Source organism: Lichenostomus cassidix, chromosome 5 (assembly GCF_008360975.1).
Source record: "Lichenostomus cassidix isolate B80296 chromosome 5, HeHo_3.0, whole genome shotgun sequence".
NCBI lineage: Eukaryota > Metazoa > Chordata > Aves > Passeriformes > Meliphagidae > Lichenostomus > Lichenostomus cassidix.
In genome coordinates, this window is record NC_139486.1 from 21,157,999 (window position 1) to 21,170,671 (window position 12,673).

Here is a 12,673-nt window from a genome sequence, read left to right on the forward strand (position 1 = left end):
TTATGGTCCATGCTGTCTCCAGTGCAATATAATACATCAGTGAAACTTCCACATTTCATTACTACATCAACTTCAAAGAATGTTCTGGAGCTCACAAGGTGTGAGCTTAGTGATTTCTCACACACAGCAGAACAGGTCCAGAATTATTAATTCCCAAAACTATCCCAGACTTCTTGCAAATTTATGAAGTAACTCAAACCAGTTTCCTGAATCAACATCATCTCTTCATAGAGGTTCCCTATCCAGCTGCTGACCAAAAATGCATTGCTTCTCAGCACTAATATCTGAAAAGCTCCCAACAGCAAACCATATACTGGCTAAGTTCATAGCCAGCACAGTTTCAAATAGTTGAGCAGCTCTCCTGGCAAAATTTTCTCAAATTCAGCACTGGAATCACTTTATCCTAAGGAAATTAACACAAGAAAGAGATGAAAATGTAAGAAAATGGGAGAGAAACAAACGAACAGGGGCAGTCAGAGCTTGCAAATTATCATGGACAAAGGGCAGTCTCAAACAAGGAGTAATTCAACCATGTCGAACACCTTTTCTCCTAATCAGACAAGAACACCCTCGTCAGCTGGGGAGAAGGCACACAGCCAAAAGCAACTCAGAGACAGCTGAAGGTTAAGACACCAAAGCAATGAAAACAGCTGCAGGTATTTTAACATTTTTGGCCAAGTCATTACATATTACAGAGAGGTGGCCTTAACAGAACTACAGATCCTCCCTGCATCGCTTTGAAACGGTGAATTCCCTTTGCGCTTATCGCTAACTTGTCAAAAAAGTGAACTTAGAAATGCAAGTCTCAAGTGCTCTGCCTATGTCCTCTCATACTGGTTGAGTAAAATCCCAAAACTAGTGAATTCAGATAATTTTTTATTATTGAGATCAATGGAACTAAGATTTTACTCCTAGCACCTTTAGAAGTTTCTTACTATCTTGTCTATTATCAAATCCCCAAAATCTGTTTCTCTACTTTCTGTTGGCTGTCTGTAACAGACATTAGCTGTAGAACTGACATAAAATTGTATTTTTTTCTCTTTTCACTATTGCATAGCACTGACAAGCATCAGCAGAGCTCTGTGAGCCACTCACACTAGGACAGAAAAGAAATGCTCAGGGTTTTCTTGCACTGGCAGAAACACACATACCATTGAACTCAAAACATCAAGAGGAGTTATAAATAAAGACTGACATATGTTGACAGAGATGCAAATAATTGGATTTGCAGAACCTGTACTTGGCCCATGGCAGATGCTAAATAAATTTTCATCAAGAATTCACCAACATCTCCTGGACATTAAAAACAAAAGGATGAGGGAAACATGTCATTTATCACACTTCTAGGCCTGTATCCTGTCAGGCTACGCACCAAACAAAGTGGAACAAAATGATGGTCTCTTCTCCATACAGCTTTAGTCTCTCAAATGTTTTAGGGGCAACGTCGGCTGTTTCTTACAATAGGCACAAAAAGACTGACCAGTCTCTCTGAGACCCATGGAGTCACAGGAACCAACATAAGTCTTTCTCCCACTACAAAGAAAGCAGAAAATCAAAGAAGTTGAGCAGTTCCTGCCCATGAGGAGAAGAGAAAAAATGAAGAGGCAGGGACAAGCCCTGCTAAACCAGCCTGGTGCTCTCATGGCTGCCAAGCTCACTGGAGCAGATGCTGAGGAGCACACGACTGCTGGCAAGGACCACGTGGTTGTGGCAGTCTTGGTCACTTAGTTTCCAAATACACATCGAATTCTGCCCCAGCAGTGGCAGCCTGGCTCTCCCAGGCACTGCCAGGGGCACAGAGCTGCTGTGCTGTCTCCCAGCAGCCCTGCCCCATGGAGTCTCACACTGGCTTGACTTGGTCCTGCTCTGTGGCCACAAATACAGCAGCCCTTCAGGACACAGATGGCTCTCCATACACAGTCACGAGTTTCACACTCACGCAATGCAATCATTAAGTGTGTGCCAATTAGATAATGTGACGTCAAAAGCGAGGGTTCAGAACGAGCAATACGAAAGATGAATAAGCTGAAGCGACTGATTTATAGAAACATTATCAGGAGGTGGTTTTTTGTCCTTCTTGCTTAAATTTGTCTCAAAAAACAGTATTACATAAACCAATAGCAATATAGAGTACAAGTCTGACTTTCGTGCCTGAAATTAGATGAAAATTTTTCAAGGTTGCCCCTGAAAAATTATTACAGCTCTGTGTGCAAAAGACAGCTGAATATCTCAGAAGTGACTTGTGCTGGCAATTATCATGACTACTAAGAGGAACTACTTACCCAGACTATACATGAAAAAAATTTAATATTGACCTAAAAATGTCCAGTCATTTTATTACAAAACAGCTCCACCCAACCATCTAGCTTCTAGAAGAGCATTCATTAAAGATGCTGAAAACAATACATTATTAGAATATATAATTTTGTGTTGTAAACTCAGTCTCCTTTTAATCCACTTCTCCACATTCTGTTAAGCAAACTGCAATTTTTCCAAGTTTTTTCATGGTGTTTTAGATTTGTATCAGGTAAAAAAAAATTAAAACAAAAAATATTTCATTTATCAAGACACATAGTTATCCCTCATTCTCCAAATTTCAACACAATTAGTTGGGGTTTTTTAATAGAAAACTTTCTGTAGAAATTGATACGGGTGGGAAAGGGACCTTTTTTTTTTGCTTTTCAAACCTATCATTGGTTTGAAGAAAGAGCAAAGATAACAGCATTTGTGTCAAGCAATGATTTACATTTTCTGAGTCTTCATCTGGATGTGCTCAATGAAATGAATGACACTGATTTACACAGTGGAGTCTTTGGCCTACAGGTTTGATTATCAATAGCAGTTGATCCTGTATTGCCATACACTAAACTACAGAGAAAAGAGGTGGTCTATTGTTAACCCAAGACCTTACAGAGAGATGAATTACTGACACTGCTTAAAATCAAGCTATTCAATTGCCTCTGGTGCATTTGCTCTTTCATACTCAACACTTCATGTGAAAATTCATGGATACATGAAACAGGGGCCTGCTCGATTTGCTCCTTGTACCTCACTGAGCTGAGAAGTAAAACCATGGACACAGTCAGAGTTGCACTGGTGTAAATGCTCACTTGAGATGGCAGGGCCTTGTGGTTCTCTCCTCTTTCACCTTGCAGCATGCTAAATTGATCCAGAAAGCAATTCATCTGAAAAAAATACCTACCAACAATTTATTTTAAACAAACACTTCAGCCAGATCCCCCGTCTCCATCGGCATGCAATTGTCTCAAATCACAAAAGGCAGGGAAACCAAAATTGAAAATTGATCTCTCTGTGGCCTCGTAGACGGGAAGAGTGATTTCCTAGCTGTGATTTTAAATAACTCTTTCTTCTCTTCCCTCTTCCTCCTCCCCATAGACATTTACATTTCTTCTCCTGTATTCTCCATCTTTTGTCGAACAGGAACAAAGACTTCTACCATCTCACTCTCTTTCCCCAGCTTCTCATCAATATTCTATTATCAAACAAGGCTTTAGCTTTTTTTTCCTCTTTAAATCAATAAGAAGCAAAGCAATAAGAGGGAAAAAATAAAACCACCAGCAGATAAAGGGTCTTCAAAAAAAGGTAATCACTACTAAACACTGACAGCTCACTGGAGTGTCTCACACAGCCCCTGCTACATTCTGTTTGGTCCCACACTGTCATAAAGGTGAACTACCTGCACCTGCCTGCCAAAGACAACTGAGACTGGAGAGAAAACAAAGGAAAATAAAACTTTCAGAATTGCTCTTCACATGGATGACTGTCACCTGAAATCCAGAAAAGCAAGAGTTGTTAATGCCTGACCTCTGGGTGAAGGTAACACTGAGGAAGCCCCACGAGTTCCTGTCATTGAGACCTACCTCAGCTCCCAGCTGGAAGCAGGGGCAGCCAAGCTACCTTTGTACCTTTTATGATATTGAAGGGCTCCTGCTTATCTCCCAAGCCTAAGACATTCCCCCATCAACACATCCATGCATAATGCAGGCAAGTATAGCTGTGCTGCTATACCTATACATGTATATGCGCGCACACACACACACACACACACACACATATGTGTATATATATATATATGCATATGTATGTGTGTGTGTGTGTGTACACACACACACATACACATCAAAATTATGTGTATGGGATATTGCATACCTAACATCTTCAAATATATTGTCACACACATGTACCAAAACCACACTGATATTATTTAGAACAACAGCATGAAAGGGAAAAGCCAATGCAAAAGATAAGGAGAGACAGAGGAAGCAATCTGAGTGTATCTGATGCCAAGACTAATGACAAGAAACAGCATTTTTCTTAAGTCATATCCCTGTACTATTATTGCTAGTGCTGCTTCATGACCAAAGGACCTTTCAAGAGACACAGCTGGACAGAGATACTCCATGGCAGTGGCAAGAAACAGCAGAAAACCGTCCCACGACAGTCAGCAGTTCATTTTTTCAGGAATAGCATTTAGAGCTAGAAAGTACAGTCAATTTAAAAGTAACACAAAAGGAATAGGAAACTACTCAGTTTTGACTCAGTTTTACATCTTTGGGCAGAACACATTGTTCCTCTTCTGCCTGCTAACAAACTCAAGTTATAGCTCTAACCTCACACACCTGCCCCAGCACAGATGACACCTCCATGCTCTATTGCAGTGCCCTGCCATACTGGACAGCACTGGGCTGCACAGGTTGTGTCAGGTGATAAAAGAAACTGCCTGACTTCCCACAGAATGAAGTATAAAGCAGCCCATAGAGGGTTTCCCATATTGCTTTCCAACCTTCACGTATCTCTGTGACAGTTATGCAGGATTGCTAGGGTTCTGTATTCTTATCACACCAGGGAACACATGCACGCATTCTGGCAGTGAGGAACATGCTAAATTGAGAAGTTTCCTGTTCCAGACCACCAGAGATGAGAAAAGAAGCAGCAGTGGAATTGGGGGAAGCTTCACATAACAATCTGTCCATCCTCAGGAAGATGACCATGAGACAAATCTGTTTGCTTCTATTAGAATTGGTTCCATCATCATTCCCAGTCACCAAAAACAAATTACAAGCATCCTTAATAATAGAAGAAGCATATTTTGTCATTATCTTTTAACAGAGTAAAATTATTCAGGGAACAAATCAGTGAGTCAAACAGGAGGCCTCTAAAGATAGTGTATGTATCAGCAGGACAAGACTCTGATGACTCAGGAGAGAGCACATCTCCTGAGAAGTCACCACCAACCACTGCCACACTGTGCTAGAGAGCATTGTGATGTCACATGAGGTGGATTCTGCATTTCTGTTTAAGCACAAAGGTCCTCAAGCATTTACAATGAACAAAAGCTTCTTTTTCCTCCGTACTGCTGTAGTGCACAGTGTGTTCTTTCCACTTGGTGGTGACATGTTCTTTCAGGTATGAAGAGATGAATCCTGCATAAATACCTTGTAAAACACTTTGGATCTGTGTGTACCATAGAGGAAAATCTTGAATTCTTGCTTTAAAATATGCAGTTAATTTGATATGTTTACCTGGAAAAAGGAGATAAGAAGGGATGCAAAAACTTGAGGAAAATGTACAGTTACCTCTCTCAGTGATTCTAAGTAAAGTTACCAAAACCAGAACTGTAATGAGTTAAAACCTTGCTCCATCTCTGTAGTGAAGAAAAAGCCTCATCTTTTCTAATCTCTTGGATTTTCCCCAAAACTTCACAGCCACCTGTGGTGGCAAATCTATGGTTCTTCCTCAAAAGTTGCCCCTTTCTCCTGCATTCACTCTCCCCTTTGCTTTCCTGTACAGCTAGCAAAAAACAGGGACTTTCCTTTTCTCTCTGAGCAGCATATGGCAACAGAAATTCCCCATAAAGCTTTCAGAAGCATCTGTACTAACTTCTATGTTTAGCAGCTATATTAATCAGAAGGGCAAACTAGGACTCAGGAACCAAAGACTTTTGTTACACAGTGAATTAATGGGTAAAGAAAGTAAAACCAGAAATTATTTGATAAATCTCAGTACAGAAAAAAAATGCAAGCTGAAAAAAAGTCAGACAATATTTACCAATGGTGAACTACAGAACAGTGTCCTCAGTTAATGGCTTGCATCCCTCTCCCCTAGGGCTTGGCATGCTGTTTCAGCAGCTCCACCAGCAGTCATAATCAAGCACACCCTCGCTCCAGCACAGGACTGCTGTCTTGACAACTGCCAATGGCCTTCATGAAAGCTGTCTGCATCCATGCTGACACCTAGGAGGCTCTTGGGAGACACACTGGATGTCTGCTCATAAAACTGCTTTCTCGCAGAGCAAGCAAGTTTGGTCCCAAGAGCAGCTTTGAGCTCACACTTAGCAGTGTTAGGACATATTCAGAAATGGCTCTTCCCAAAACACTGTGTTAGGAACAGTCTGGTGTGGGCAGAATGTATGAATAGAGGAGGAGATATGCTAGACCAAATACTCCTGGATCCACAATAACAAGAATACAACCCATAACATGCAGTTCAGCACAAAGACCTGTAGATAAGCAATAGGCAGCCCATCCAACACTTCCAAATATACAAATCTGGGAGCAGTATGCATGACCCAGTCTATGCAAGAGACTAGAAATACAGGAGTCACAAACTGCAACAGGAATCCCAAACTGACAGGCTAACTCCAAAGCAAAATAGCAAAGAGCACTCAAAGATTGTAAATAACATGCAGGAAATAAATGAACAATTTGACACATTCAGAAGGAAAAAAGTGGTAGCAGAAACCAAATCTCACATTACAGCTCCCAAAAAGGAAATAATAGAATGGTTTGGGTTGGAAAGGACCCTAAAGATCACCTAGTTCTAACCCCCATGCAAAGGATAGGGGCACCTTCCATGAGACCAGGTTGCTCAGAGCTCCAACTAGATTGGTATTGAACACTTCCAAGGATGGGGCATTCTCAGCTTCTCTGGGCAACCTATTCCAATGTCTCACCACCCTTAAAACAAAGAATTTCTTCCTGATATCTAATGTAAACTTATCCTCTTTCAGTTCAAAGCCATTCCCCCTTGTCCTATCACTACATGTCCTTGCAAAATTTCTCTCCACTATCTTTGTAGGTCCCCTTCAGGCACTGGAAAGTGCTATAAGGTCACTCTGGATCCTTCTGTTTTCCAGGCTGAATAATCCCAGCTCTTTCAGCCTTTTCTCATAGGAAAGGTGCTCCAGCTTTCTGATCGTTTTTGTGGCCCTCCTCTCGACTTGTTCCAACAGGGCCATATCCTTTCTGTGCTGAGACCAGAGAGCTGGATTCAGGACTCCAGGAGGACTGTCCAAGAGCAGAGTAGAGGGGGGGAATCATCTCCCTCAGTCTGTTGGCCATACTTCTTTTGATGCAGCCCAGGCTACAGGTGATAATGTAAGGGAAGAAAACTGTTGTCTAAAGGAGGACTGAAAGGAGACGAACACCTCAAGGGTGTTCCTTTGTTTCACACAATTACTTTTTAAAAAAAATTTCTCTTTTATGAAGCGAAAATAAGGTCTCTCCCTATGCTACTGAAAGAAAAACAGATTCAGATGTCCTTGTGTGTGATTGGGTGGAAGCTGCCAAGCAAGGATGTGTTGTCTATATCTGAACAAGGATCCATCAAACCAACCAGAGTAAAGAGTATGTCCAAAGATCCAGAAACTAAATGCAGACAGATAAAAGGCCCAGAATTTGTCACTCGCCTCCCTTAGTCTCCAAGCCTTATGGGAAAGCAAGAGGAAAAAAGAGGCCAGTAACCATGGGTAACCACTCTCAGGTTAATCTCAGATGGGGAGGGGAAAACGCTTCTCAAGATTAATAGCTAAAGTACTCAGAGATTAGAGATTAGGAGGAGAATCCTGTTTGCTAGGATTAAAAGGGCTGCATTCACATGAAAACCTCAACCAGTGAATTGCCTCCAGCGAAACAGTGGGTTTTATTATTATAATTATTATTTTATTCTCCTCCAATAAATGAAAAACATCAGCAGGAGGGCAGCAAAATCCATCAAAGGTTTAGAAAATAAAATCTCTGAGGAAAGGTTAAGGGAATGCAGTCAAGATAGAAATCAGATATTAAAACCAAAAATCAGCCCATGTTATTAGTAGCACAGAAGATTATAAAGAAGGAGAGATTTAAAAAAAATAAAATCAACTTCACTTCCCAGAATCCATGCTGTGTAGTCTATTTCTTTGCCCTTGGCTTAGCTGGAGGCAGGTGAGCTACAAGAATGGTAAAACTTAGCCAGTTTGCACATGAGGAAGTACATTTTAAACATCCAATGGCTGGTGTTTTCTGGAGTGCTAACTAAGAGCTTCATTTTGACATTTACTCTTAGTTGCTTGTCAGTGACACATGATTAAGGTACTTACTGAAAGTGAACAGGAAGAAACAGAGAAAGAATGGGACTATGCTCTATCAGGTGGGGTTAATAGAGAGGGGAAAGACATTAATTCAAATCATCAAAGCAGGCATTCAAAAATTTAGCTAAGCAGCTTTTCTGAAACAATTTTCAGTGATGAAACCAGGAACAAACTTGGATCCACCACAACAAAATTGTCTGAACTAGACTCTACTTCACTTGACTTGATTCTTTTGCAAGAATATGCATTCTGAACATATGCATTCTGGATTAGGTCAACAGACCTGCAAGCCAGCACACGAGGTCAGCAAGGAGAAGCAAGGACACAACACTGCCCTGTAAGCAAGGACCACACTATTGAGTGACATGCCACTGCAAAGCACATTCCTCCCTTGCAGCCCAGTGCCATGGGCCCTCCACACAACCAGATCCTCTCTGTAGTCCTGTGTCAAAAATGCCTTGTCAGGACACTTGGCATTAGTCTTCTTGAGCACTGAGGGAGAACTGGGAAATCTGATTACTCCAGCACATCTGGCCTTTCAGGTTCACAGGAGCTGCAAAATTGCCATATCACTGCACAAAAGAAAGCCCAGGAGGTTGCTGGTAATAATGCCATTCCCAACAAAAGCTGTAGAGAGACAAGGATTGTAACAGGAAGGAAAATAAAGAAAGTATTCTTAAACACATGTGCTTGTCAGCTGCGGTACAGACTAGGATGTCTTCAGCCTGCTTTAACACGGAGCTGCAAAGCCATCTGCATGCTTGTCCCTCAAATCACATGCACAGGCATAGAGCCAAAACTGGGTCTACCCTTTACTGGGCAAGATCTCAAGGAGGAAGCTTTTTCTGTAGCAGGTTATTTGAAAATTTTATTAAATTTTATTAAATTATGCATGTTTAAAAAAAAAAAAAGTTTACAAAGCCAACCCTTGCTTTGTCTGATGCCAGATGGTGCCACTGCCAGACTTCCAAGCACCACTGGCAAAGGATTCCCAATGGACCAAAGCTCAGGAGGCTGGGGCACTATCCAGGACAAGAAATCACACAGTTTTCCATTATTTATTCCTCTGACTGAACCCTGGTCCTTTGGGGCTCTCAAGGCCAGTAAGCAGCAGGTGGAGATCAAGTTGATTCATGGAAAAAGTGCAAGCACAGCACAGGCTGACATGGAGATTGAGCTATTCACATACTGCAAACACCACTGCCTCCTCCCACCTCACCTGCATCTGCGTCTCTTCTCTTTTTAACCTGATATTTTTGGAAACTAGATGATTCACCTTCCTGAGGAAGCCAGGTCTAGTTGGCTCTGTGCCCTGACACTTTATTATACAGAGCAGACCAGGGAATTGCTTGAACCTTTCCTTCTATGCTCAGGTAAGCCAGCCATGTCTGCACAGGATGATGGCAATGCCACTTGCCTAGCACCAGCAGCATTTCTGTGTGAGCAAGGAATGCAAACACTGAGCTTCACAGAGGTTGTGTGTCAGGTTCACAGTCTACTTGCTTTCTTTCCATTGGAAAGCATACACTCAAAGGCAACACAAGGTCTAGGAGGGAGCAAATTGAAGAGGAACCTGTAGTGAAATTAAGTAGAAGTAAAAGCCAATGTGTGATGCATACAGAAATTACCATGGCACACAAAAGCCCTTCCCAGTATCAATCTGTGGCAAGTCCTATCTTGAACACTTTAATTCTGGATACAACTTAGGGGGTAAGAAAGAAAAATACTGGGAAAGATCAGGAAATCGCAGCAATAAGGAATTAATAAGCATTAAGAATCAGATAGCTTTAAAAAAAAGCAAACCAAAAATAGCAAACAGTGAAGATGAAGAGATATGATGGATGTGTATATTTCGAGGGAAAAAGAACATTGAACCAGAAAAGGTATGCTCCATTGCTAAAGGGAGAAACAAGATGATTAGGTACTTAAAAACTTCAGTTTACCAACATCGGGATACTCTCTTGCAAATAACCTCCCACTCTCCTCTCTTTGGACTGCTTTCACAACTATTTCTGTCCCATCCCTACAGGCAGTGGCTCCTCACTGCCACACACAGCCATTCAGTCATGTTTCACTTAACCCTGCAAAGCAATATTCAGTCCCACCTGTGCCACTTCCCTTCCTACACACACTCATTCCCCTCTTTCCTTGCAATACTGATTTCTAGCACAGGTTACAGATAAAGGTCTCAGTTACAAGATACTGCATTTCCCATAAAAGTAGTATTTTTAAAAGCCAAAATTGACCATACTCTTCTATACAGTAGAAACAGCTCTGCTTCCCTTCAGGCACCACAACAGGGAGAACACAGGACTGCCTTTGATGCAGGTTGAAGATCCACTCTCGGAGACTAATGGCTTCAAAGACACATCAACTACTGGTGCTGGTTCTTCAGTCGGGAATATGAGTTTTAGTATAAAGATTTTTAGGGCTCTGTTCCCCAGATAGAAGAGCCATCTCACAGCTCAAATTAAATTGAAAAACTGATGGTGGGCAGTGGTGTGAACGGTTATGCTCACCGTTAATAACACAAGCACACATTGCTACAATGCTTTCACTCACTGGCTTGCAGATACTAATCACAACCAAAGCTGAGGTGCTGTCCTTGCCCACTGGCACAGTTGTGACAGACAAAGCACCAGCACATCAGAGGGCAGCAGCAAAGGTACATTCCCTGGCAAAGGTACATCAGTCCTAATATAGCCTTGTGCTATAAAAACACACTGAAATTTTACTGTGAATGGAGAGCCTCCCTGTCCACCACAATCACATCATTTGGCAAGAGCAAGAAAGATAGAAAAATGAGAATCAGTTCCTGACAAGAATAAACAAAACATTAAAATAAACCACAAAAAGAAACAAAAAAAACCCCAAAAAACAAACAAAAAAAAAAACCAAAAAAAAACCCCAGCAAACACCACACCTCCTTTCAACTGAAATAATCTAAACAGAAAAAAGCAGTAGACAGCCAAGCTCAATGTGTTTGGCTGAGAAGAAAGTTATTTACAGCAAGGTCTGGCCTCTCACTGCCACCATGTAATTCCAGGCAATTGCACTTTCAAATAGATCTTTTTGGAGAAAATCAGCAGTGGCTTTGCTTTCAATCTACTGGAAAATGAAGTCCTGCAAATGTGTTACATAAAGCTGCAGCAGAAAGAGCGATGTGCACACGGGCACATGCTCTCAGGTGGAGGTTGGTGGGCTTAAGAACTCAACTGCCAGGCCCACTTCACATTTCCCAGCTCTCACATAATACCCTGAATTTCCTGTAATTAATGATGCCAGTCAGATACTGTGGCAGTGACAAGTTTCCACAGGCTGAGTCCTACTGCCTACATCACTCCTGTCTCTCCAGGTCCAAGGAGAAGTGCCATCTACAAGGCTCAACGAAGCTATAAGCCCCCTGAGCAAGGCCCTCAGCCATGCAATATACGGTCTTTTGAGGCAAAGGATCACCCCAAAATTGACCACTGATTGCATCCCACAAAATTATGTCCCACTGTCACCTTCATTCAACATCAATGTATGCCCAAGTGTCTACAAGGCTGTTTCCCAAGTCTGCAGTGACCAGTACTGCCCTGATCGGTGTATCTGCAGCTCTCCACTCCTACAAAGATCCTGTCCCATTAGCACCTTGTCATTCAAAAGCAATGGACACTAGGTTTTGAATATTGTATGTCTTTGACAGCATGGAGAATATTGTATAGAAATCACCTCTGACAGTTAATACAAATACTCAGAAAAACTTCAGAAGGATGACTATCGGAAATGAAATGCATTTCTTCATGCAGAGAGGGCTGGGGGCTGCATCATTATCAGGTCAACAACATGGGAGCACAAGGGTAGCACAGCCAGACTCCACATATCCTGTCACCACAAGCTGTTACTGTATGTCACACTATCCCCCAAGCCCAGGCATACACACCCAAGTGTGTGTACACACCCAAGTGTGTGTACACACACATGCAGTGCCAGCCCCAGCATCCATTTCAGACAAAGGCCATAGAGAAATGTAATTTCAGGGCAAGTCAGCGAGATGGAAAGTAGAAGGTAGACCTACGCTTTGAATTATCTCAGACTAGCTCAGATACCACTGCCTTGTGAATACAGCAAAAGGAAAAGGTTATATTCCCATTGTATATTCCATCAGAAATAATTTAACTAACTTTTTTTTCCATTCAAAACACTGAAAAATTACAAGAGACAAACCTGGAACTAGTAACTCTAAAACAAGCTAATCTTAAGATAAACATGCCCTTCTTGGTTTAGGAATACTGGAGCATAGATTTGGAAACACCTGGGTCT

General features: G+C 41.7%; 1 protein-coding gene across 14 annotated transcripts in view; it reads right to left on the reverse strand.

Moving 5' to 3' along the window:
• Positions 1-12,673, reverse strand: part of NRXN3 (neurexin 3) — a 982,570-nt gene that overhangs the window by 815,737 nt on the left and 154,160 nt on the right. The window lies entirely within an intron of this gene.